The sequence below is a fragment of the Dermochelys coriacea genome, chromosome 15, assembly GCF_009764565.3.
Source record: "Dermochelys coriacea isolate rDerCor1 chromosome 15, rDerCor1.pri.v4, whole genome shotgun sequence".
In the NCBI taxonomy this organism is placed as follows: Eukaryota; Metazoa; Chordata; order Testudines; family Dermochelyidae; genus Dermochelys; species Dermochelys coriacea.
In genome coordinates, this window is record NC_050082.1 from 30,865,312 (window position 1) to 30,893,102 (window position 27,791).

Genomic DNA, 27,791 nt, shown 5'->3' on the forward strand with positions numbered 1-27,791 from the left:
TTCATGGGCTGTAATTAACTCTCACCGCCACTGTTAGTGAAATGGCGGATCTGGGGAGGGAGCTGCAGCCAGTCTCTGAAAGGCCCACAGAGCTGCAAGGAGCAGCTTTCTGCAGGGGAAAGTGAACAGGTGCACTGCAGACATTCTTCCCGGAACGCCCAGAGCCACCACTCAGCAAAGGCCTTCAGGTTTAGAGAGAGTTGCACAATGAGGAGAGAGAACCAGAAAAAAATAAAGGGGACAAACATCCATTTACAAAGTCGAAAACTGTTCGAATCTATGAGGTTGAATCTACAAACGTCAACCATGATTCAACAGCAACGCAGCTTCTAGTTGTCCTTGGGACAACTAGAGGTGGAGGGTGTAGTGAAGACAGGACCTCCAGTAGGAATAACTATCACCACCTCAAAACTCGCATGCCCTGCCACCCACCATTGCTATGACCAGTCAGAATTACAGTTCTCAAAGTCACCAGTGCGTGCAGTGCAGAGGGAACTTTCAAGGAATGTCGCTGTCAAACAAATCCCTAACGAGCATGTGCAAATTGTGGTTACTCAGAGGCTCAGAACTTGGCCGACCTTTAGGCAAATTTTTATAGAGATGGCACCAGGGTGACTCCCCCTACCAAATGTCAAGTCCCTCCTCTGTAGCATGGAAGTGCTAGATCTTCTCAAAATAAAATTTAAAACAAAATCTTACAGCCAGTCTGTTATTTTTAATATGGACAAGACAATGTATTTTTCTCTAACCTTGTTCTCTGAAAGGCTGAACTATTTTAACTGAAACATCCCAAATAATTCAGACTGTGAAAACACCCAGAATGGAAAATTTCAGTCTGAATGGTTATAGTTTGACAAAGTTACAAGCAACTGAAAACAGGGTCTTAGAATGGAAAGCATCAGATAACCTTAATTATAAACACTGCTACCTGCACTGCCTATAAGAACATAAGAACTACCATCCTGGGTCAGACCAATGGTCCAACTAATCCAGTGTCCTGCCTCTGACAGCGGTCCATAGCAGAGCTTCAGGCTTAGCAAACAGAACGGGGCAATTGGAGTTAGCCACCCGGTTTCTGCTCCCAGCTTCTGGCAGTCAGAGGCACAGGGTCACACTGACCTTGCGGTTGCATTCCTGACCATCTTGGCTAACTGCCATTGATAGACCTATCCTTCCTGAACTCATCTAGTTCTTTCTGAACCCAGTTATACTTAGGCCATTACAACATCCAATGGCAATGAGTTCCACAGGTTAACTGTGTGTTGTTTGAAAAATTACTTCCCCTTGTTTGTATTCAACCTGGTGCCTATTAATTTTATCTGGTTTTGTATGGCTGGAAAAGATAATGTATCACTTTAGTGTTTGTAAACCACTTTGAAAATGACAAGCACTAGATAAGTTATTAGAAAGAGAAGGTGGGGGAGGAGAGATCTTTTATTGGACCAACTTCTGTTGGTGAGAGAGACAAGCTTGCGAGTTCATAGTTTCTCAGACCTGAAGAACAGCTTGAAAGCTGCTCTGGAACCGACATGGCTACAACATCACTGTGTGCACAGAGAAGTTATTGTTAAACATAATTTAATTGCTTCTGAAGGGCAGTACTACCCCTAAAACATATTTAATTCAAATCTTTGAAATAATCATTGTTTAGCCCTGTTCAAGGGTGTCTCAGATGCTGGGAAATTCATTAAGGGCTATCTGCATGCAGCACAGAGGAAACTAGTCTGTGCCCCATGGAGGTATCAATCTATTGTTTCAACCCCAGGGAACCCACACAATACACAGGTGACAGGTTTCAGAGTAGCAGCCGTGTTAGTCTGTATTCGCAAAAAGAAAAGGAGTACTTGTGGCACCTTAGAGACTAACAAATTTATTAGAGCATAAGCTTTCGTGAGCTACAGCTCACTTCATCGGATGCATTTGGTGGAAAATGTTTTTCCACCAAATGCATCCGATGAAGTGAGCTGTAGCTCACGAAAGCTTATGCTCTAATAAATTTGTTAGTCTCTAAGGTGCCACAAGTACTCCTTTTCTTTTTGCGAATACACAAGTGAAAGGTCTAAACTTGTACTGCTGCAGATAGGTTTGTTCTCGCGGCCCCCTCACGTTTTGGTGGATTAACCATTTAAAGCTTGTTTCAAGAGACCTAAATGAAGAAAGAGAAGTTGTTTTTCTAACAAGGAAAAGGTTTTCAGAGCAGAAGAGAGGAAAGGTGAGCAAGAAAAGGGACAAAAGGATGTTAGGAGGGAGGGACATAGGCAGAAGAGTGAATTGGATGGAGGTGGGGTGGGGGACACAGGAGGCAGTGAGTAGAAACACATGTTTTGTTTTCAAATCTCTGTGCTGATTTCAATGGGCCATCTGAGTCCTGGCCCCACTACTCAACAGGGGATTTGAAAAGCAGCAAGACTTCACAAAGGGCGCCTGCATATGCTGCATACAAAATGCAGCGAGCCTGGCAGAGGTGTGCCGAACTAGCAATGCCCTCACCTCACCGCTCTGGGCACAGGAGCGCCTGGCTGTGCTGATAATACACTGAATCCTACCCTGTCTATACTTGAAAGCTGGGGTTGAGAAAATGGTGCTACAGCCACATGTCTGCAACTGACTGGGCCCCCCCCCCATGACAGCAGTGAAATTGTATGTAGAAGCACACCCTTGTCTAGTCAATGGCAGGACTGGGACCTTGGTTTTGAGATTGAAGAATCCCTTCTCCATACCCATGGAGAGAGGTTAGCTCTGAATTCTCCACTGCCCAACAGCTAATGACCATGAGCATGTTTGTGGCCCACCCCCAACAAATGCCTCAACTAGCTACGTTTTCGTTTTCTTACAGACTGCCGGAGAGCTGTACAAAGCTTTTCATTCTGATTTAACTGAGCCCAGAGACTAAGAATGCCACTCACTGACACAAGGCTGCTTTCATACACACAGAATCAAGCTACAAAGAGAAAAGCCCACAAAGTTCAAATATTCCAGAAAGAAAATTACTTTCAGGCCATCAACTTGAACAAAAAGTGTTCGGTGCCACTCGTACTACATGTAACACTTGAGTCTCCTCAAGGAATTAGATGCCCAAATTGGACAGAATTTTCATGGGATTTGGCCACCTATCTGTACTATTCGCCTTCAAAAGCCCCCATTAAGTTGACAAAGCATTTTTATTTTCCCAGATTGTCTTCTTTGCATCTTCAACAGCATTTTGTGGCTAGTCAGTCTCATTGGTTTGTGCACAGACAGTTCCTCTCCGTGTACATCTTTCGCATCCGATGAAGTGAGCTGTAGCTCACGAAAGCTTATGCTCAAATAAATTTGTTAGTCTCTAAGGTGCCACAAGTCCTCCTCATCTTTCACACTGCAGACTGGAGAGAAAAATAGGATTGTAAAGTCATTAAAATCATCAGGAGGCTCAAGGGCCTGTTTAGCCCCTGAAATACCCTAACTTTAAAATTAACCAGATTTCAGCTGACCGTATACATATCTGATTTCTTCTATCTTTTTTCCTTTAAAGCATCGCACAAAGATGTCCTAGCCAAATTCCAACTCAAGTAAATACACTCCAGCTACCTAAAACGCCTCCTTTAACTTCCATTACATGAGGTATTCCTCTTCAATTCTTGTCCTAAACTGCATAACAACACTATACAGCAGTCAGGTCAATGCAGAGTTACAACCCAGAGGTGGCTGCAATGCAGGGATGGTTGGAGCCACACATTCCTATCCTTCAAATGCTCTGCACAAAGGCAGGTGGCTCCCTGTTCATAGCCAGTTGCAGGACTGGGTCCACAATCCGTGAAGCGCTCTGGAACACTTTGGGACAGAAGGTGCTAAACAATACAATAACCTCAGGATCTCTCTCATGTTCCATTTCCTTTTGGTCATATTTATACTTGAGCAGCTTTTCAGTATCAACTTTACACCTGAAAGAGTCTTGCATCTTGCTACACGTGGAGGGCATTGGTTCATAACTGCAGATGCTCAAGGTATTTTAGATTTTAGGATTGTTTCTCTGTGGAACTCAAACCTCAAGCAAACCTCTGACACTGGGACATATAGAGGGGCCTACCTCCATTTTTAAATACTTTGCAAGAACAGGTTTGATGGCTTTGATCTATGGATTACAGAAGAGCGAGCACAGGCTTCAAATACTTGAGTCTGTTGCTAAGAAATATTGAGAGGTAAAACCCAGAGCCAAGAAGAATGTTCACAGATGAGTACTCTTAGCGCATTAGCCAAGCTCCCAAGAGAGACTGGTCAGGGACACACAAACAAAGCCAGGCTACTGTAACAGGCTTTAAATCAAATCAACAAAGATTTGACAGACATTTTACAGCACAAATGTACTGTTTGTTTATTGCCTCAGGGCTGCTGTGATTAGAAAACATTTTATTATCCTGTTCAATGCTAAAATGGTTTTGAAATAATAAAAAACCCACCAATTTGCAGCATCTTCCACTCTATTTTCTCCTGTTCCAAGTGAAGACAGTGACACTAGTTTATCATGTATCACACGTGTTCAGAGTATGGCTCCGGCATGTTGATTTCCACTTGCCCTCCAGAATGCTGACTGTAAGCATGCTCTTCTTCCAAACCAGGTTATTCATTTTAAAGTACCTAAAGTTAAAAAAGCCCATGGGAGACCCGCTGTTGGAGCAGCGGAGCCAAACCGCTGGAATCAGCTGCCATCCCCTGCTCTGCTGAAATAAACCAAACACTGCATTTGTGTAAGACGTCCTTTAACTCTCCCCCACCCGTTTCTTCTTTTAAAGGTGCTTCGTCAGTATGGCACAACTTGCAGTTCTCACTGCCCCGGCATCTCTCAGGCAACATCACCTGAACAGAAGCACTGACTAGCACAGCTAGATGTGGCACCTAACCAGCGGTTTGATTTAATTTGTTTCTTCCATGAACACTGTTCACAGCCACTGGGGTCTCTTCCTTTTTTAAACGTTCCCAGAAGAGCCAGCTCTGCCTCATGTTGGGCGCTGGGTGCCTTCTACATAGTGAGAAGCAGGACATACAGCTAAGTTTTGGTTTTATTTTATTTTAAAGCTTTCTATGTACTTCTCAGGCTGGTCCCAGCAGACACACACATCAGCCAGTGCATTTGGGAACTAGATATTCAATAACGCAGGACGCTCAGCAGACAGCGGCACTGAACAGTCACCATCGTGCCCAGTTACCCACCTAGCTACAAACACTTTGTAAACTGACGCAGAATGCATCTGCTGCAGCACTGGAGACGCTGACTCTGTAGCACCTTCACATCGGCTAGCATCCTGTGATTCACCAGAGGGGACATGCGGGGTCCTGGCTGTTCACGCCTCCTGCTGCGAATGCCAGGAAGTAGCACTGGCACCACAAACACTCAGCTACCAGGGGAAGCATGCTACAGAAATGGTTATGAATACTCCCAGCCTCAGAGTAGAACGTTGCCTTCCCCACTGAGGCCAAGATGCATCGATCCCTCAAACATTTCCTTTCCCAGCTTCTGGTGGATGGGGAGCATGCGCAGACTCTTAAAAACGTCCGTCCAACTGCTTCTGAGATTCCAGCATTTAGTCTATGGACAGGATCCAAGGAACAAACCTCCTTGAGCAGGAAATTCGGGGAGACTGTCAACTTCATGCATGCCAACATGAGTGACCTCCCAGCACAGTTACAGAAATCATGTGCCCAAGACAAAGGGAAATTTCTCCACCTATCCTGAGCCCCGCCAGCTCCCCCGGAATACTTCCAGGGCCTTGCACTCAAAGTGAGTGAGGCAGCAGAAATTTGGGTTAGGTTCATTTTTTTTTTTCTTTTTGAGACATTCCTCATCCCTTGTAGCACCGAATAAGATTTTAACATGCCAAACTCAAGTTAGTCATATTCCCTTTGAACGCAAATTCACTTACTGACCCATAATCCCCTAGAAAGGTTTAGCAACCAAATTGTGAACTGGACAGCTGTCAGGGGAGGGGGGGAGAGGTGATAATCTTGTGCCCAGAACTTTAAAAATATCATCTCTTTTGCAAATAAAGGTTTCAGGAGGCACGGACACCTTATGAGAGGATTCCAAAGTCAGAAGAGAAAGAAAATAGAAAAGGAACTCTTCCCTACAGAAGGAACCTATTGAAAAAAAAAAACCCAGCAGCTGACATGGACAGAATCAGAATAACCTGCAAGGAAACTCTCTTTAGAAAAAAGAAAAGGAGGACTTGTGGCACCTTAGAGACTAACAAATGTATTTGAGCATAAGCTTTCATGAGCTACAGCTCACTTCATTGGATGCATTCGATGAAGTGAACTGTAGCTCACAAAAGCTTATGCTCAAATACATTTGTTAGTCTCTAAGGTGCCACAAGTCCTCCTTTTCTTTTTGCGAATACAGACTAACACGGCTGCTACTCTGAAACCTCTCTTTAGAAAACCACTGGCATATCAAAACAACAGCCCAGCGCCCCTGGAGTTAAAGGCATTCTGGGTTAGTTATCCGGAGTGTTGGACCTCTCCCCATCCTGTCCATTCCCAACACACACACAGCTCCAATGGTGATGAAAACTTAGGTTTGGTGAACACTTAAAAGTGAGGCTGAGATAGAAAAACACCTCTGACTGATGTAGCTCGCGGACCTAGTTCCCAGTGCAGATGCAGCTGTGTCTACGTAGCTAATTTTCTTCAGGGAGGTGGTATTCCTACCCAGGAGGAAAATCCCTCCCATTAGCACAAGCTGCATCTACAGGGTTTTGCTGGCATAGCTATGCCCCCACATTCCCCATGGTGTAGACACAGGCTTAGACTATGTCTACATAATGGAGCCTGTGCCAGCATGCTTAGGTTGGCATAGCACCCTTGTACATGCCAGCAGAAGTAGTTTTTCTGTCTGGGCAGGATACCAGCTCCCCAGTGGATGGTAGCTATGCTGACAGAAGACTCTCTTGTCAATATAGCTGAGCCTACAATGGGGCTTTAGAAGGCAAAATGGTGTTTTTCTTACACCCCTGACCAATGTCAGCGGGACAATATAAGTGTTAAGTGCAGACCAGGCCGCATACAATGTTTCAATTGCTCCTGTGATTCCCACGGAGTCTGCATGGGATCTGAGGAAACCCTGGCTGGGATGATTTAGTTGGGGATTGGTCCTGCTTTGAGCAGGGGGTTGCACTAGATGACCTCGTGAGGTTTCTTCCAACCCTAATCTTCTATGAATGAGCCTCCTGGAGCAGGAATTAAAAGCTGCAAGAAAAGTCACTGATCTGTGCAGCAGCCAGTGGGGACACGACCATGAATCATGCCTCTTCAGACGTGTTCCTGGTATCCTGCCTACCAGATGTAGCTTCCAGCTCAGTTAACTGCCAAGCAAAATTCCACCAAATTGCCAACAAAATTCTCTAAGGATAAAATCTTATCTGCCAAATGCAACAATATCCAATTCTGCACTTGCTATAAAAGCTCCAATTGTGGCATGTGGATTGCTACTGTACTCTAGCTGTTCTGTAAAGCGCTATCCTAGGCTAACAAGGATTACAGATCTGAAATTGGGCCTCTTACAAACAGAAATGCCTGATTTACAGGAGCTACGTATTGATGTTGCACCATTTAATCCTCGGAGAGAATGGCTGCTGCTCTGAATCTCTTGTGGAATTTGCAGCTTTTCCAGTTCACTGTATTTTAGTGAAGCTGCAGTGCATGTGTTTTACCATGTGATGAATACAGAGACTCTACAGCACAGAGTGCAGTCTGTAGACAAAAAAATTAACTTCCCAGGACGCAGCTGTTGAGCCACATCACCAATGCACTATCACGTCACGGAGCTGAAAATCTATTAGCTGAGAACTACCTACTCTGCTGCATTTTGGTTACACAGTCGAGCCCAGTTCTCCAAGTGGGCTGGGGGACTATCTCCAAAAAATCAGAATTTTGCAAAAAAACCCTCTGATTTTAGAGAGAAATTCAGGACTTTCAGTCAACTCCGGTTAAAAATAGCCAGGACTTACCCGTGATCCCTTTTCTTCTATTTTAAATAATTTAGTTTTTGGGGATTTTTTTTCAAGTAACGATTACAAAATAGAACATTAGTGCATGAGACTAAACCTGATGTCACACCACCTCCTGGAACACACCCATCGATCGAAGGGCAGGGGGAACATACCCATTTTATCCTGCAGCAGCTGCATGCCACACATCCAAATACCACGTTCTCTCTCCACACTCCCGTATTCAGCTCCCTACTGTCTTGGTTTCTTGCCATGTCATAGCACGGCACGCTGTCACAGCACCCCTCCGAGTTAGAGAGCAGAACCTACAGCCACTAACACAAACAGGCACAAACCTACTGCAGGTGGCCCTTACCTCATTCTGCCCCTCAGCCAAGGACAATGCTGTGTGTACCCTTCCTTCAGATCTCATGTGAGTTTTGCACCTTCCCGTGTGATACCTGGTGTGACGGGACAAGATGGGGCCAGGACTGGACAACAGGGGATGGATCACTCAATAAACTGCCCTGTTCTGTTCATTCCCTCTGTTCATTCCCTCTGAAGCATCAGGCCGGCCCTGGCTACTGTCGGAAGACAGGGTACTGGGTTGGATGGACCACTGATCTGTCCCAGTGTGGCCGTTTTTCTGTAACATGGTAATTCCTACGTTGTCCTCAGCCCTGTTACCCCCGTTTTTCTCATCAGGTTTTAAATTATATCTGCCCAGACAACCAGAGCTCAATGGAACTTGGGGGAAATGCAGGCGTTGCTGGTGTGTGCATGTTACAGCTGTAGAAATCTAACGACTCCATATGAAAAAACGAAGGCCTGTTTACGCTACTGACAAATTCATAGCTGGAAACCAGTCTGGCTCACCCGCGTGTTAGCACTGTTAAACACAGATATTAGATGTTAAATTGATAGGAATGTGTTTAGACTTTATAAAATGCTTGTAGGATGCAACATCTATTGATCTCATTTATAACCTCTGCAGCCCATGGGTATCAAGCTGTATTGAGTGTTTGCATTGTAAATCTCTGTTTGTGTAACTCACCAAACATGATAAGAAGCATTAATTAAGATGAAGTGATCAAGAGGGCCCACTAACAGGCAGATAAGGCATCAAAGGAGAGAGGCCCTGTTGATTGCATTCCTAACTCCCTCCAGGAAGGGGAGACCTATGATGAACTCATCCAAATCAGTTTTGGACTCATGTGGAGAGGATAAAAATTCCTGACAATAAGAGACTGTCTCTTTCATGCTGTTTGGCCTCTGAGGGTCAAAGATTCCTAAACATAAGCAAAGAGACCCCCAGGCTGCTTGCCATGGGTTAGCCCTGAAAAGACAGCTGACAAATTAGTGCATTTCTGCCACCTTTCAAAGTCATTTGTACACAGATGTTGTCCGCTTTAACCTGTAAATAACGCTGATTCCTTTTTCCTAGTTAATAAACCTTTTGTTGGTTTATTACAGGATTGGCGACCTGCGTTGTGTGGTGTGACAACTCAGTTACACATTGATCTGAGTAAGTGACTGGTCTCTTGGGACTCAGAACAACCTGAATATTTTGCAATTTTTGGTGTAAGTGACCATTTATTGATAAATCCGGCTTGCCTAGGTGGCAAGAGAGATGCAGTGCCCAAGGAGACTGTCTGTGACTCCATGGTGAGACCGTTACAGTAATCCAGGAATTCTCATTTGTAGTTTGGTGAAATTTAATTGTAGAAAATACCCCCAGTTTGGGGTGTTTTCCCTGACGTAGGCACTGCCCCGGCCATGAACCACTCCAGACAGCGTGACACAGACTACAGCGATGGAAGGGGGTTAGCTTTGCTATAGGAACTCCACTTCGCCATGCATTCATCCTTAGGATGGCATAATTACAGTGCTTGGGGGTGTGGATTTTTCACCCCCTTGAGCACCAGAGCTATCTCCGTCTTAATTTTAAGTGTAGACTAGGTCTAAGGTTTGGGAAACTGTTTTCTTCTATTTTGATCTGAGCCATTTCCTTCCTCCCCTTCTGCAGTTTATTTAAAGTGCTAATGAGCCCCTGCTCTGTGAGGGTGAAGCTGCTCAAACTCCCCTCCAGCTTGAGTTTTCAGGCTACGCAGGGTTTAACAGATGTTTCCACATACCATTGCTTTTCCATTCCTGCCTTTACCTCCCCTTGGATTACTCTTTCTGCTCCAATTAATCTCCCCAGAAAGACAGATTTTGCACTTCATCCAGTTCTCCTGCAGAGCTCACTCTGTCTTCAGCCTGGTCTACATCTAAAAATTAGACTGATCTAGCTGCACTGCTCACAGCCATGAAAAATTTCATGCCCTAAGCACTGTAGCTAGGTTCCCTAATGCCCAGTACAGACAAGGCTAGATCGACGGAAGGATTCTTCCACTGACCTAGCCAAAGGTGGATTAACTACACTGACCCCCCACCCCAAAAAAAAACCTTCCGTCACTACAGGAAGTATCTACACACAGCTGCAACCCCACAGATGTGCTGCTGTCGCATACACAAGCCTTTCTTCTGCACCCATTATCCGCTTTCCTAGCAGTTGGATACCAGCCTGATCAGAAGTGGCACAAAATCAATTATTTCTGGGATGGGAATTACCTGATCACTCTTGTTACAGTGTGTATGGCAACACCCATTGTTTCATGTTCTCTGTGTATATAAAATCTCCCCACTGTATTTTCCACTGCATGCATCTGATGAAGTGAGCTGTAACTCAGGAAACCTTATGCTCAAATAAATTTATTAGTCTCTAAGGTGCCAAAAGTACTCCTGTTCTTTTTACGGATACAGACTAACACGGCTGCTACTCTGAAACGTCTCAACTACTAAGTCCTGCTGCACCTTTAACTATGTTGAGACTCTACCTATGCTGCCAAAACATTGCATTCAAGTGCAGTCAGCTGGATGAGAAATACAAACCAATACGGAAGCTTCAGATTAACAGTTAAGAGTTATGCTTCTTGGATTAGCAAGTGCTGAATACATAGCTATCAAGAAAGGTGAAAAGAGACAGCGTGCTAGGAACAGGTTCCCTCATAGCACTCAGCTAGAGCATTCACTCCTTGCAGTACTGGTTCTGCCCTGGAAGATGAGATGGAGACAGGAGTCATTTAAGAAAAGAAGTAAGAGCCCAATTTCATTCTATTTTAATTCTGTATAATTACTTGAGATTTCACAGCTCTATGATTAAGAATTGTTAATAATGAAGGAGAATACAGGCTACACCACAGAGAAATACAAGACATAAAAAGTAAACTTCAAGGTCTCAGATCTTATCTTCATGGTGCTCAATGGTCTGGGCCCAGGATACATAAACGAGCCGGCAACTCTAGGATAAGGACCATAGTCGACAACACTTGTTCCTCTGGCCCCATGGTAAAGCTTGTTGGCGCAGGACACAAAGCTTTCTCAGGAGCCGTGCCAAGACTGGAATGAACTCCTCGAGAAATTAAGGACCATCACAAAACTAACATCTTCTCTCCTAGTGCAAGATGCATTGCTTCAACCGGCATTCGCTAACACACACAGTAGCATGGCCATTAAAAATAAGCCCCCCCAAATCCTACCAAAACAGAACACTCCACTGCACACACAATCCTCTCCATCAGACCAGGCAAACCACACGTGACAGATGTTCACCACAACACAATGTCTGACTGGAAGGTGCTCAGATACTACACTGATGAAGGCATAACAAGAACCAACAGACCAGAACAAGAGCATCTCCAAGACGGACAAGTACCTCTGGCAGGAAACCTTTTGACCAGTTCAAATTACATTCCCTAATGAGAACACACCAAGAGAGGCCATGCTGAAATTGACAGACTGCGTATGAAATTAGGGCAGACTCTAGGGCGCCAAAGAAATGTGGAATTAATTAATGGTAAAGTTATCTCGGTTGGTCCATTTTGAGAACAGTCTGACTATATTTAAGGTTCTGGATTTGAGCTCTCTGTTTAGGGAACTGACGAACAGCTATACACAATAATACCAATTAAAACTTTTTCCTACTTGATTGTTTCCTCCCCCTCAAACAAATACATCAGCTTTTCTAGCTTCTTGATTCGCAGAATGGAAACTGTCCAACAAATAATGAAGAAAGATGCTGACCGAAATAAAGTCTCAGATTCTTCTGTTTCTGCGGTTCCCATATTAAGCACTTAATCACAAATCCAGTGCATGGGAAATAATTTATACATGGTAACTACGGGGTGAAGGGAAAAAGAGCGATGGTATACAAATACTCATGAGTAAAGCACGGTAAACCAATCTCCCCCACTAAAATTCTCCTTTCCCACCCCCTTCCCTAAAACACTCAGCCGAGAGAAATGAAGAAGTAGTGACTCAAGGACTAGCACTAAACACATGCTGGACAGTCCACGAGTGCACTACGCAGTCTGGAAATGTCCGTCAGGTTGAACAGCAAGAGTTGTGCATCTGTAGAGCCTAACACAACAGGTCAAAAATCCTCTGTGGGACAAACAGAACATAGGATGACGGCTCAACCAGTTTTCTTACACTGAGCCTGAGCCAATAACGTATGTGACGCTAAAAATAAAAATGACAGGAAGTACAGGAACCACCTGTCACACACACCTCTGCCTGCTGGGACAAGCCTCACTTGAGTCATCTTTACATGCAGCATTAAGGGTCTTCACATTTACTAGCTTTTTTTGGTATAAATCCTAACTTTGCCCCCCAAAACCTTGTAGAATCATAGACTTTAAGGTCAGAAGGGACCATTATGATCGTCTAGTCTGACCTCCTGCACAACGCAGGCCACAGAATCTCACCCACCCACTCCAGTAGCTCAGACATAGATTAGGGGTTTGTTACGGAAGTTCCCAAATCATGGTTTAATGTGGCTTAACCTCAACATATTCCCCACACAGATGGAAGGCTAAAGTTTGTCTTGTGCACCTGTGTGTAGCAAAGGGGCTGCTAGATAAAGCCACTTATTTCTGCCAAAAGCTTTTTCAAATCCACATTCAAGTGCTAAGAACCAGCTCTCTCTTATCTGTACGCGCAGGAGCTGGCAGTTGCAAATTAAGGGGTGTTTTTGTAACAGAAAATCCAAATAGACAAATTTAAACGAAAAACAACAAAATCTTTTATCTCCCAAGACAGCAAACTGCAACCACTCAAAGACCCCTGTGTCAGCTACTGGTACAGCCTGGGACTGCAGTTCTGCTAATGCACCTAACCCTATTAGCATCTCCAGTGTCAGGGGCGCTCTGTTACCGAGGGTGTCAGATACTGAACCAGAGGGAAAAACAAGGCAATGACAGTTATGGTCATTTTAAAAATCCTGACATTTCTTGTCAGTACTGGGGTGTAAACCCCTCAAATCCATGGACGGCAGAGCCTTTTACAAAGGTCAGTATCATCTCCATTTTAAGGCTGCGCAGAGACATCACACAGCAAGTCCTGGCAAACTGCAGTTTGGGAATTCTGCCTCCTTAAGACTTCCTCCTCCTTGTGCGTGCAAACATTTATTCTTCAATGTCTGCCCCAAATTGCTGCAGTGCTCCTGGGTGCTATTAATCAGCACCTTAGAGGTGGCTGCACTGATGTGCAGAAGAGTGGAAAGAACCAGCCTCTGCAGGACAGTTTGTAAAGCTGGCTGAGCCCTTACTCAAGCGATCAATTAAGCTTTGGTTACCTAGTAAAAGCTAATCGCCGTCACGTTTTAGTGCTTTTGGAATGTCATGAACATCAGCGAGAATGTGATGAAGCGTCATTGTGGGGAGAGCCATCTGGCTCTTTTGCTGTGTCATTTATCACCGGAATCCAACAGGCAGTCATGGAACACCACCAGAAATTCACAGACATGTGTCCACACACCTCTATGCACACAGCAGACCTTCCTCTGGTCAACTGGCCTGATTTGCACAGCTCCTGAACAGCTGAAGCTGTTCACTAGCAGAAGCTGTGGATGCTTAGCACCTCTGGGGGGGGGGGGAAATATCAGAGACATTATGTGTCCAGTTAGACTTCAAGGCCCTTGTGGAAAGGATCTTGTCCCTCCTCTAAGCATTATGCAACACCAAGCACACTGGAAGCGCACAGTGAACAATAAGCATTCAAATAATCATTTATCAAAATACTATTCAGCCAGATGCTCTGCGATTTGTGACCAGAAGAGATGAGCAAAGATGTACTTACTTCTAGGCCTTACATTATTGTTGAATTCTGTTCAATTTTACTGAACTCTGAATGGAGTGACATTTAACATAACACCCATTTCCCTTTATTGAATGGAGTTTGTCTTTACAAACACAGTTTTAATGAGCTGTCAGTTACTCAGGCAACTGAAACAGTGGTGGTTAGACACACCAACTGTTGGTTTTCTCAAAAGGCTATGAAATAAATATACTGAATTTTCATTAACAGTCCTGATCTCTGCTTTGGCCATCAATGATCTCGGATCAAAACATCCCTGAATTCATTGAAAGGAACCCAAAACATGAATAATGGCAGGATGTTTTAACGTCCTACCTACGGGCTCAGCTTTAGGAAATTTGCAGAAGAAGAGTCAGGATAGAGTTGAAATATCCGGAAGAAAAAAAGCGAAATGCCAGAACTGGGTGCTGCAACACTGTGTACAGATGACAGTCCCACTTATACACATGCCCTTCTAATCCAGTCGGAGGTTCTAAACACCCAGGCACAAACTCCTCTGAGAGGAGGGAATGTCAGCTTTCTGCTCCTCCAAGAGAAGAAAAAAAAAATTCATACCAAGGGTTTCACAACTTGTAATTTAGGTCAGTGGTTCTCACTGGGGAGCTGCAAGCAGGTTTCAGGGGATATAAACCAGAGAGCAGGGCCAGCATTGGACTCGCTGGGGCCCAAGGCATAAAGCTGAAGCCCGAGCCTCACCACGCGAGGCTGAAGCCCCAGCCTGAGCAACAAATCTGCATGGGGCCCCCTGTGGTGTGGGGCTCCAGGCAGTTGCCCTGCTTGCTAACCCCCTAGCACCGGAAGTTACTGGATATGCAGAAAAAGAGTTGTTGGGGCACAGGCGGGCTGAGGAATTTTTATGGCATGTTGGGGACCCCAGGAAGAAAAAGTCTGAGAACCCAGGGTTAGGTTTCACCCAGGAGCCATCACCCTGCTGTGCAGAACTGCTTCCTCTCCAGGTAGAGAGAAGGGGAGGAGTTAGGTTATGGATTCCACAGGGGCACATCTTTATACTCCTACCCCTGCCATTTTTGCATTTATCAGAAAAACCAATAAGACAGGACATGTCCTAATCCAGTCAAACCCTTTCATCCCATGCTCCTGGTACAGCTACATTCTTGCCAGCACGATCCATCTCCAGAGCCATGGCAGAACAGGAGCCCTTGAGAAATCCCAGCTCCTTCTGTCGCTGTGATTACAGTGACAGGTTTCAGAGTAGCAGCCGTGTTAGTCTGTATTCGCAAAAAGAAAAGGAGTACTTGTGGCACCTTAGAGACTAACAAATTTATTAGAGCATAAGCTTTCGTGAGCTACAGCTCACTTCATCGGATGCATTTGGTGGAAAAAACAGAGGAGAGATTTATATACACACACACAGAGAACATGAAACAATGGGTTTATCATACACACTGTAAGGAGAGTGATCACTTAAGATAAGCCATCACCAGCAGCAGGGGGGGGAAAGGAGGAAAACCTTCCATGGTGACAAGCAGGTAGGCTAATTCCAGCAGTTAACAAGAATATCAGAGGTTTCAGAGTAGCAGCCGTGTTAAAATATTCTTTTTAAGAATATCAGAGGAACAGTGGGGGGTGGGGTGGGGGGGAGAAATACCATGGGGAAATAGTTTTACTTTGTGTAATGACTCATCCATTCCCAGTCTCTATTCAAGCCTAAGTTAATTGTATCCAGTTTGCAAATTAATTCCAATTCAGCAGTCTCTCGTTGGAGTCTGTTTTTGAAGCTACCAGTCCACACAAGAGATCCACTTCCTGGACACTACGGTGCTAATAAGCGATGGTCACATAAACACCACCCTATATCGGAAACCTACTGACCGCTATTCCTACCTACATGCCTCTAGCTTTCATCCAGATCATACCACTCGATCCATTGTCTACAGCCAAGCGCTACGATATAACCGCATTTGCTCCAACCCCTCAGACAGACAAACACCTACAAGATCTCTATCATGCATTCCTACAACTACAATACCCACCTGCTGAAGTGAAGAAACAGATTGACAGAGCCAGAAGAGTACCCAGAAGTCACCTACTACAGGACAGGCCCAACAAAGAAAACAACAGAACGCCACTAGCCATCACCTTCAGCCCCCAACTAAAACCTCTCCAACGCATCATCAAGGATCTACAACCTATCCTGAAGGACGACCCATCACTCTCACAGATCTTGGGAGACAGACCAGTCCTTGCTTACAGACAGCCCCCCAATCTGAAGCAAATACTCACCAGCAACCACACACCACACAACAGAACCACTAACCCAGGAACCTATCCTTGCAACAAAGCCCGTTGCCAACTCTGTCCACATATCTATTCAGGGGATACCATCATAGGGCCTAATCACATCAGCCACACCATCAGAGGCTCGTTCACCTGTGCATCTACCAATGTGATATATGCCATCATGTGCCAGCAATGCCCCTCTGCCATGTACATTGGCCAAACTGGACAGTCTCTACGTAAAAGAATGAATGGACACAAATCAGACGTCAAGAATTATAACATTCAAAAACCAGTTGGAGAACACTTCAATCTCTCTGGTCACTCGATCACAGACCTAAGAGTGGCTATACTTCAACAAAAAGCTTCAAAACAGACTCCAACGAGAGACTGCTGAATTGGAATTAATTTGCAAACTGGATACAATTAACTTAGGCTTGAATAGAGACTGGGAATGGATGAGTCATTACACAAAGTAAAACTATTTCCCCATGGTATTTCTCCCCCCCACCCCACCCCCCACTGTTCCTCTGATATTCTTGTTAACTGCTGGAATTAGCCTACCTGCTTGTCACCATGGAAGGTTTTCCTCCTTTCCCCCCCCTGCTGTGGGTTATGGCTTATCTTAAGTGATCACTCTCCTTACAGTGTGTATGATAAACCCATTGTTTCATGTTCTCTGTGTGTGTGTATATAAATCTCTCCTCTGTTTTTTCCACCAAATGCATCCGATGAAGTGAGCTGTAGCTCACGAAAGCTTATGCTCTAATAAATTTGTTAGTCTCTAAGGTGCCACAAGTACTCCTTTTCTTTTTGTGATTACAGTGTTGTTGTTATTGGTCTGTAACTCTCCTGGACCCAAATCTGAACCGAATTGCTGGCAATTATCTCCCCACTGAGAAATGTGTCAGTGCTACAACAACTTGCGGGTTCTCAGGTTTTGATTTGAACTCACTTGGCCACGAGCACAACCTGGAAACCAGCTGCTTGTTCTTAGCACCCCAGGGCTAGGCACAAATGCTTAATGCAGCAGAATCTTCTTTTGCTATCAGTCATTCATGTTGTAAGAGCCTGGGACAAGGAGCAAGCTGATCAAAGGATACACACAGAGAAGGGATACACTTCTACATAATCCAGGGCTAGGGAGATGTAGCCTCACCTCTGCGCTATTATCCCACGTTATCATACAACAAAACTCTAGTTTCTATAAACCACTCCACATTATGCAAGCACAGGTTAGGGTTGGCACAGAAGTGCTAGAATTGGCAATCAAGATGAACTACGCTTCTTTTGGCTTCGAGCAGGCGAGTTTCCAAACTGGTAGACAATTAAACAAAGGCAGGTGTTTAAAAGAAGTGCAGAGTGCAATTTTGCAAGCTTTCCTGGTGCCAAAACACGCAGAGCAGTAAATACCTGGCTCCTTGGAAAGGCCCTGCATTGTAGGTAATTACCTACATTTCGAGGCTTATAAAACCTAAAGTAAAAAATAAATAGGGACCGTGCACAAAGAGACATTCTATTAAGCCCTGAATGCGGACAATAAGCTTCCTAAAGGAATAAGGGGCCCATTTGAAGATTCATCTGTGCAGTGCCAAATAAAATGGCCTGCTGAATGCTTATTTTCTTTCTCTAAAAAAAAGTTCTGGATATTTATTGGATTTCCTCATGTTTCACGTAATCCTGCATCTACCTCGTAGAGTCTCAGCATGTCCGTAACAAGAAGCTATTCTAGCCTCACCTGTTCCTTAAAACACAACATCCAGTTCAAGGCTTTAAACCGACCCTCAGGTGCAGCATGGGCAGCAGCAAGGCAAGTGCACAACATCTTCCTCACCAAAGTATCTCAAGCCCTGTGCTGCAGGGACTGTTGCCAGGAGTTCAATCTGGGCATCTCCCCCGAAATTGCCAGCAAAGGTGGCGACAAGGACAGCCACTAGCATGACGCGAACACCTACCCACTCAGTAAGGCAGCTGCTGGGTATGCAGTCTCACATCAAATTTACTCCGCAAATGGTTTATAGCACAAAACAACAACAGCAGAGGAAGAGACTCAGATGCAAGCAAGAAATATGTTCCGGGACCCGAAAGGAAACAGTGCGGCAGGAACACAGGAAGACAGCCCCCGTCAGAGAGCAGTGTCTTTTGATGAACCTGGAGGTGGCAAAACTCCACATCCTGTCCCCCAACCCATCCCTGCCCCCTTCATTACAATTGCTCTCAGTAAAGCTGCCTCGTGTGTTAAGTCTCGGCATGCTGGTGCGGGTTTTGTTTTCACACCAGAACAGCTACCTCGGGGTTCTTCAAGATGTTACAATCCCACTTTGCTACAGGGAGGGAGGGAGAGGCAAAAAGCATACTGAAGCTGAGAGGCACAAAACAAACATAGGAAACGCTTAAAAGGAGACGCGACCTCAAGCAAAGAGGAGCTCAGGTGCCTTGAGGTTCAAACTTCATCTTAGGAGCGCTCCGTGAAATCCGGCCTAGCACCGCGTTTATAGAACAAGGGCACGTGTTCTGTTTTTACCCTTCCACAATCTCCCACGTGGACCCTGCTGAACTTTAGTCTCCGGACTGGCCCGCCGGGACCTGGCTCCTGCCAATGGGATTTTTAAGAACTAAAATGCAATCAAGAGTTTCTGGATATGGAAAGACCTGCAGTCTGAGTCTTGGTGAGGATGGTGCCAATGGAGCTCTGTGGACTCAGTCACAGCTGCAGAATCAGACAGTTACACTGCTTTTCAGCACCCTCAAACCAAGCCGGTGAGCGGGCTCTTAAAGAGAATCCACTAGCTTAGACACTGGGCCCGAGGGGATGGGTCCCAAGTAAACTGGGTCCCCGAGGAATCCAAAGAGAAGAGGAGCAGAACTCAGCTCTCCTCAACTCCACTTCCCTGGGGAAATGCAGCCGTTGCACCTGGAGGGCTGGAGAACACAGAAGGGAACAAAGGAGCGGTCACAAGCTTGGGAGTTACCCCAGGCACTTCCAGAGAGTCTGGGCCGTAAATTGTTTGTTGAGCAAAGAGCACGTGCCCAGCTCTGTACAAAAAACTGAAAAACTCTGTCCCCAGAGCACAAGTCCTTCTTCAGCAAAGCCTGGCCTGACACGGGGCCACCACCTTGTAAAGGGTGGATGAGGCAGCAATAGCCTCCTCCATTCGTTAGAGAAAAGCAGGTTACCTTCCAAAGGGAGGAGGGCAAGAGCAACCACTGTTTTACAGAGCTGATCAGTTCTCTCTGCTCTTGGATTAATCCTTGCTCCTTGGCAGAGACTTGAGCCCTTTAGAAGTGAAGTGAGCAAAGGTGGAGAAATGCACCAATGGGGCAACAAGCAGGAACTAAGTTCCCCCTTGACTACTTGCCTCACACATGCTCCAAAGGCTATCTGGGCTTTGCCAGTGCAGCAAAAGAGATTACTGAAGAAGCTGTCAGCCCAGGAATGGATAATAGCTCTTCCCACCCTTTACCATCAGTGTGGCAAAAATAACAGTTACCAATCATGCTACTTGTTCTTCATACGTTGGCCTTCAACAGACAAAAAAAAAAAAAAAACATTTTGCAGACAATACAATGAAAGCTGTAGCCTTTTTCTAATTCCCCCAGATCACCCCCTTGCAGTACCAGTCCACAGGACTATGGCACGAGTGCTAAAATCACCCAAAAAGATTCAGGGGCCAAAGAGCAGCTACTAGCCATTCCATCTGATAGCGCATTTTATCAGATTCTTCCTCACAATAGCATATAAAAACCCCTTAGTACAGGGGTAATGGCAGCAGCTTACCGGGCATCAGAAGTGACAGAGAGTAAAAATTCTAAACCATAATATTTAAATATTTTCTCTTTAAAACAGTTCAGCCATTGGCAATATCCAGGCTGAGCGGATTATTCAGAACACCACATTTGTTAACTAAACTTCACCTCCATTTACAAAATGTTCATGAGCAGAGTGTGAAATTCTCCTAAGTATTAGTTATCTGGGAAGTCACTCCCAAATGTGCGTGGCACATGTTTTCCTGAATGAATGGGTCACAAGCAGTTTGTTGCAAATATTCAATATCTGAACTTCAGAACGAGGGCCACGTTGGTCCCCTTCACAGGCTATATGGTATTATTTCTGTTCCCTTGTGAGATGACAGATGTAGCTAGCCACAGGAATGCAAATTATATTCAAAAGATACTAGTCAAAGCTGGCTTTTCATGGACCATTTGGTCTGGGCAAGATTTCATGTGAGTTAACCTAGACTGCTCCATCAGTCACAAAAAAGTGACCACAAATTTGTTTTTGAATTTGGTAAAAGGGTATCAGAAGTCTTCCTCAACTTTCCACATGATTCTAGTCACCACTCTCGTATGAAACCCCTTCTGACAAGTTTCAAAACTCCGTTGTGTGAAGGGGAGGGGTAAATCTAGTAAATGGCACAAAGTATGTGTGACCGGCTTAGAGTGGAGAAAAGAAGAGGGAACTCAAATTGTGAAGAAGCTTTTAGAGACTAGATAGTAAAGTGACTACAGCAACAGGACACTGTTGTGACAAAGTGCAGGCCCATATGTCTGAATATCCCCCGTGACCAACAGGCAATCAGCAGAGAAGAGAGCTGGGAATGTGCCACAGAAGGCACAGAAGGGCTGTAATTCTGGCCACACGCACCAGGAACTTGAAACTGTAGAGGGAAGATATTTAATTTGTATCTCACCTCCTTACTACACAGCATTGCAAGATGCTGCCCAAACAGGGAGCGAGCATCAGATGCAGGAACAGTTTTAGTGAGAGGTTTAGGGAGGAAGTGGCTGGGGGTGGTGAAAGAGCTCCAAACAGAGGGGGAAGCAGCATGTTCAGTGTTAAAATACCTCTCAGATGTTCACTGTTGAGTCATGCAAAGGCACAGCACACAAGCTGCCCTGTGTCAACAGTCTGTGTGTGAAAGAGGGAAATAGAGACTACAGAGCATTCCTCCACTGCAGGAGGAAAAATGAAGCCCAAATATTTGAGAAGCGTTGTTCAACAGGAGCAACTGAGTATGGTCCATAGCACTGAGTGCAGCCCAAACCTAGAGAAAGCTTCTCAGCATGAAGCTTCTTAAAGCCGTACTAGGAGAGAGAGAGAGAGTTAGCTGATGTCCCACAGATCTGCCAGATCTAATCTTTTAAACCCGGGCCATCTTTGGGCTGCTCTGCTCAGTACACAGAGAACCATTTTTCCAAGTGTGGGTATGTGGTCTGTACCTGCAGATTTAGGATGATAAAGATGGGCCAGACACTTCCGCCAAGTCAAATTTCTGTTGTCAAACTTCACATTTGAGCAGAGTTAGACCAGTCACTGTCAGAAGCACTGATACTCTGAAAAAAGCAGCACGTGAAATAACCTGCCTCCAACAAGGGAAAGGGAATTACTCCTTCACCTTTCGGGGATTCAGAAACCAGCATCCCACCTTCACTGAACAGAAGTTTGAAGGTTACCGGCAGGTCATCAATTGCAAAACTAAGTATCTTTCTACATAAAATCCTGAGTTATTCAAGGCAGTTTTGGTTGTGCTACCACATCACACACGTTCTGGGAACCCTCCTACCCCACTACAGGTACGTATGTTCACTGCCAAGTCCCAGAGAGCCAGCCAATCACCGCTCCCCATTTGCAGCAGCATCAGGCTATATTCATTAATTGGCTATGCTTGTTAGTTAGCTGAACTGTATAGCAAAGGGCGCCAGAGACTGAGTTATTGGCGATGGTGCCCTTCAGACTCCTATCTGCCAGTCCGCAGCTATTAACATGGCTGCTCGTACACAAGCACTCTCCTCTCTGAAGTGGCAAAGCCACCAAGAAAGGAGGGAAGTGTCCACACAGACACATGTGTGCGGGTGGAGGGGGAGGGAATGGGAGAAGCAAACTGCAAGGCAGTGTTGATTAGAAAGCCAATATCCATCATACGAGGGCAAATCACAAGGTGAATGCTTTACACGCTTCTAACACAAGACCAAAGAGATTTTCCCCAGCCTGAAGTGGAAAAGGGCAATGTCCAAGGCAGCAGAGTGAAAGAGTGATTTGGAGGGTAACACCCCACGTTTTTAGCTTTCTCACTCTGCACACTAGAGTCATAAGGTAAGAATTTCCAACTTCTCTGCAGAGATTCTAATAGGCCCCACTTAGATCACAGATTGTAAAATGTTCCAGAAATATGCCATCACTGGATTTCCAGCCAGGCCCTGGCAATCAGGTTCAAAGACTCACGAGGGGGTATCTGTCAATACCCCTGCCAAGGAAATTAGGGAAGCAAAGACACCTGGTGTAAAACTGAGATTTAAATAAGAGCCCAAGTAAAGCACTGGCTGAATCTACCTACTGTCTCCTGAGATGCTGGTCAGTTTCAGACAACTCCAGTCTGGCCAGCAGAGTCTTGTTCTAGGCAGAGATGACCTGCTGCTCTTCCGAACAGGAAACTTCAGTACAGAAGGAACACTGAAGGAAACCAAGCCAAAACACAGACTTAGGAGGAAAAGGAAAAGCTGAGGCTTTTTGGCACAGGTCTTGCAGCTTCTCAGTTCCTGCCATATTAGAAGCATATCCCAAGAGGCGTGGGAGTTCCCTGTGTCTATGGAAGTGAGGAAGAGCTTTCACTGCACTATGGGCAGTCTTTACTGAGATAAGTAAAAAGAAAAGGAGTACCTGTGGCACCTTAGAGACTAACAAATTTATTTGAGCATAAGCTTTCGTGACCTACAGCTCACTTCATCGGATGCATATCGCATGAAGTGAGCTGTAGCTCACGAAAGCTTATGCCGAAATAAATTTGTTAGTCTCTAAGGTGCCACAAGTACTCTTTTTCTTTTTGCGAATACAGACTAACACAGCTGCTACTCTGAAACCTGAGATAAGTAAAGTTAATCATGTTTGCAGGATTGGAGAGTATGGGCCTGGCTCGATATTACAAGTTATACCAGTTAAGCTAATTTTTTTAAAAATATTTTAATTATACCAGCACAAATCCTTGTGTGGACACACTGAAGTTAATTTAAACTTGGCTTATATCAATTTAGCTTAAGTCAGTAAGGAATCTCAGTCTCTTTTGAGACAGCAGAAGGTGGGGAGTGAATGGCAGACTGCTGATTTCTGGTCTGAGACCTGGTAAACCAATATAGATCATCCTGTTCTAAAAAAATAAGTTAGTCATTTTATGCTCATTTGCACATGCATCAGTCTGTAACCTGACCCACAGCGAATGTGTGAAGCTGGGGCTGCAAACTTAATGTGAGAAAGAAGTGACTATATCACCACCCTGCACTTTTAAATACATTTACACCAAAAGATTAAGTAGCTTCTTACCTCCTGTTCAAATCAGCATTTTGTACTGCAACACTGTTAGGGCTTCAAAGAGAAGCACATACGCCCATGGTTTTTATTGTAATGAAACTGAAGGGAGTATTACATAAGAGTCAGACAACGGATAAAACACCTGTGCTTATCTATACTACTGTATCTGTTATTACTACCACCAGTTCTGGGTTACGGCTACCATGTTTGCTACTATACACACAATCTATATGCTACAAGGAAGGCAGTGGAGAAACACTGGGCAATAGCCCAAAACTGAATTATGGGAAGTGCGTTGTCACATTTTGAGGCTACATTACTCTCATTACATGCCGCTCCTTCCTCTGCTCACTTTAGGCATCAGCTGTTAATAAAAGCAGCAAAGAGAACACTGCTGCACGCCGCAATTTGTCAGTCAGAAAAAATACCAACGTTACAGTACAGATTTAAACCCTCAAAGCCAAAACCAAGTGAATTCACAATCAGGCTCTCCCCTTCATCCTCCCTCCCTGTGCCAAAGTATTAAAACGCATGCATTATGTATGCTCTCCCGCTGTCTGAGAGCCCCGGAATAGGGAGGCACGTAGACACTTCAGCCTGAATTGCCAGCGCCCCTGATTCTGTGCACTTCAGACAAACCCTGAACGTAGCTGGCTTTGGGGAGGAGGGAGAGAGGGGAGAGTACCTCTGTGGCACAGGAGATTTAGGGGAACGTGCAGCATTCCCCATTCCCAGCCCTTATTCTGGGTGCTGCAGATCTGCATGCACATGAACTGGGCGCGTTAATGCTGGGCCATACCAGTGCCAGTGCTGCCCAGGAGCGACTGCCAGCCACGGGGAGCAGTTACCCCGCACCCGCACCCACCCAGCCCCGGGGCTGAGCCAGCAGGGCTCTGGGTCTGGCCCTACCCTGAGCCCAGCAGCCTGCCAGGGTCCCTGCCAGGGCAGGGCAGCAGAGGGGCAGGGCCAGCCGGCGGAGCGCGGACAGCCCACGCCGGGCACTTCCCCTGTGGCCGGGCGGGGAGAAGGGGTAGGCGGAGGGGCTGCCCCAGCCGGGACAGGACTGAAACGGACCTAGGAGAGGAAGCGCGGGTGAGGGCGCACAGGAGCTGCGCGCAGAGGAAGGGGCGCATGGGGGAGGGAGCAGGGCAGGGGGCGCAGGGGAAGGGGCGCAGGGACGCGCGCAGGGGAAGAGGCGCAGGGCAGGGGGGGCTCCGCGCAGGGGAAGGGGCGCAGGGCAGGGGGGGCTCCGCGCAGGGGGCGCAGGGCAGGGGGGGCTCCGCGCAGGGGAAGGGGCGCAGGGGAAGGGGCGCAGGGGAAGGGGGGCTCCGCGCAGGGGGCGCAGGGCAGGGGGGGCTCCGCGCAGGGGAAGGGGCGCAGGGCAGGGGGGGGCTCCCCCTACCTCACTCACCCCCCAGCCCGGCAGCTCCCGGAGCCTCCAGCCGCCGTCCCGGAGCAGCGCGAGACGCGGCGACGTCACACGCACGAGGGGCCGGGATCCCCGGGGCAGCCGGGCCCGCAGGGGCGGGGGCGGCGCCCGGGGCCGTCGCCGTGCCTGCTTGCGCGCGCCTGCCGGGGTGTGCACGTGTGCAGCACCCGAGAGTTTGGGGGGTGCGCGCGCTGCATGCGGTGCACGTATGTGTGTGCCCCGACCTGTGGACGTGTGTGCGTGGTCACCCACGTGTGGTGCATGTGTGTGCGTGCACACAGTGCATGGAGGTGAGGTGTACGTGTGCACACAGTGCATGTATACGGAAAAAAGAACAGGAGGACTGGTGACACCTTAGAGACTAACCAATTTATTTGAGCATGAGCTCTCGTGAGCTACAGCTCGCTTCATCGGATGCTCTAGTCTCTAAGGTGCCACAAGTCCTCCTTTTCTTTTTTCTTTTTTGCGAATACAGACTAACACGGCTGCTACTCTGAAACCAGTGCATGTATATGTGCACGTGCAGTACATGTGTGTGTGCACACGCATGTAGCTGTGTGCAGGTTTGGTGCGTGAGTGTGTGAATGCGTGTGTGGTGCGTGTATGCACTGCTCTCAGCACATCTTGGCATGTTCGTGTTGGTTCTTTTCTCCCTCCCGTGCTGCATTAGGGGATGGGAAAAGCACCAGCGGTGAGCATCCTGCAGCTCACCATACCGACCGCATCTGCCACAATCAAGTAGACTAGCAGGATCTGACTTATCGTCAGATGTTGTGGCCCTACCTCCCCCACCTGCTGCTGGCTGGCGCTGCCACTGCCTTTCCATCGGCCAGGCAGTGGACATGGTGCCAGGGGCCGTTCTCACCTTTTCTTGCACTGGCCTCCATTTCCCCAGACTGGCCACGCTGCCTCCCCTGGGCGCCACAAACTCCATTGCAGAGGCCCCAAATGTGACTTTTAGCACCAGGCGCCGCACACATCAGAATGGCCGTGGCCATAGGAGCTAATGGTCATCTTCACTTCCTGCCCAAAGCAGAGCAGAGAAGCCCTGGCCTGAAGCTGCCCTGATGCCCTCTCTGGAGCTACTGTCTGCTGCTAAAGAGCTACCCGAGGAAGCCATTTACGGGGTACACATGTTACTGGTTCCACAACAGCCAGCAGTTGCCAGACACGCAATGGCCCACCTGGCCCTGCGCTGCCAGCGTGCCCCTCCCCCTCGGGGGTGGGTCCATGCCGTGCCACACAGCCCCCCTGCTGGAGGGGTGAATTCTAGCTGGAAAATACACAGCCCCATGGCTGGCGCTGATCCAGCTAGGACGCTTAGCGATAGGGTGCTGCTGTGGTGGGTGAGCAGCAGGAGGGGGTAGCTACGCCAAGAATGTGCCTAGCATCTTGGATGGGATCGTACTCAGGGCAGCTAGCCCATTATCTTTAACGCACTGGTTGTCCCAGAGCTAGCACAGGGCTGTCTCCTTGAGCTGCCTGAAGCGCAGGCATTCCACAGACAGCGAGATCTTGGCATCCATCACGCTGCTTTGCATAGTGTCCCAGATGCCTGACCAGGGCATTGGAACAACCAAAGAAGAGACTCTGGCTAGATCTACACTACCACTGACGGTATAACTTACAGTGCTCCTGGGTGTGAATAAACCACTGCCTGAGTGACATAAGTTACACTGACCTAGGCACTGGTGTGGACAGTGCTATGTCCACACCACCTAGTTACCGCTGCTCATTGGGGGATGGATTAATTAAATCAACGGGAGAGCACTCTCCCGTTGGCTTAAAGCGGCTCCACTAGAAAACTTAAAGAGATACAGCTGCACCACGGTAAGCTGTCTAGTGTAGCCATAGCCTATGTCAGACAATCCATCGCAGGTTGTATTCTACACCATGTTCATCCTGGGGACGGACCCTGCAGAGCTGAATGGGTTGAGATGTAATCAGTGAAGCTTATATCCATGTGTCATTTAGAGGAGTTTTCAGCCTGGTCTACACTAGACAATTAAAAAGAAAAGGAGGACTTGTGGCACCTTAGAGACTAACAAATTTATTTGAGCATAAGCTTTCGTGAGCTACAGCTCACTTCATCGGATGCATCTGATGAAGTGAGCTGTAGCTCACGAAAGCTTATACTCAAATAAATTTGTTAGTCTCTAAGGTGCCACAAGTCCTCCTTTTCTTTTTGCGAATACAGACTAACACGGCTGCTACTCTGAAACCTCTGAAAATTGTCACTAGACAATTAAGTCAGTTTAACATAAAAACTACCTCAGATATTGCCCTCGGTTGGTATCAAACCACCTAGACAGCAACTGTTTAAATCTTGCCTTTGGAACATACAATCAGAAGGGAAGAGGAATGACATCTGATAACTAAATCTCCTTGTCCAAGTTGTGGTTGCCAAAGGTACAGAGTGTACTTTAACATCAGTACTGTCCCTGCGGATTGTGTCTCTCCAGTGGATTTCATATACCATAAGTGCAGTGATTTAACAAGTTTTCCTTTCCCCATCTGCAAGCTTGTCCCTTTTGTGTCATGGTGACAAATTCAATCTTTGCCAACTGCTTCCAAGTGTCTAACTTCTAAGTGCTCTGCTGGCAATAGCGGTGACAGCAATTACTTTTCAGAAAAGCAAACTTGTGCTGCTGGCATGCAGCGTGTG

At 46.5% G+C, this 27,791-nt stretch overlaps 1 protein-coding gene across 5 annotated transcripts in view; it reads right to left on the reverse strand.

The window, feature by feature from the left end:
- TPST2 (tyrosylprotein sulfotransferase 2) overlaps window positions 1-25,257 on the reverse strand; it is a 41,133-nt gene extending 15,876 nt beyond the window's left edge. For 3 of the 5 annotated variants that reach the window (XM_043498291.1, XM_038373203.2, XM_043498290.1), the window contains exon 1: window positions 25,100-25,257. The gene's annotated coding sequence lies outside the window, so the exon portion shown is untranslated. The remainder of the gene's footprint in view (window positions 1-25,099) is intronic. The other 2 variants (XM_038373206.2, XM_038373199.1) reach the window with 1 other exon arrangement.
- Between the last annotated feature and the right edge of the window lie 2,534 nt (window positions 25,258-27,791).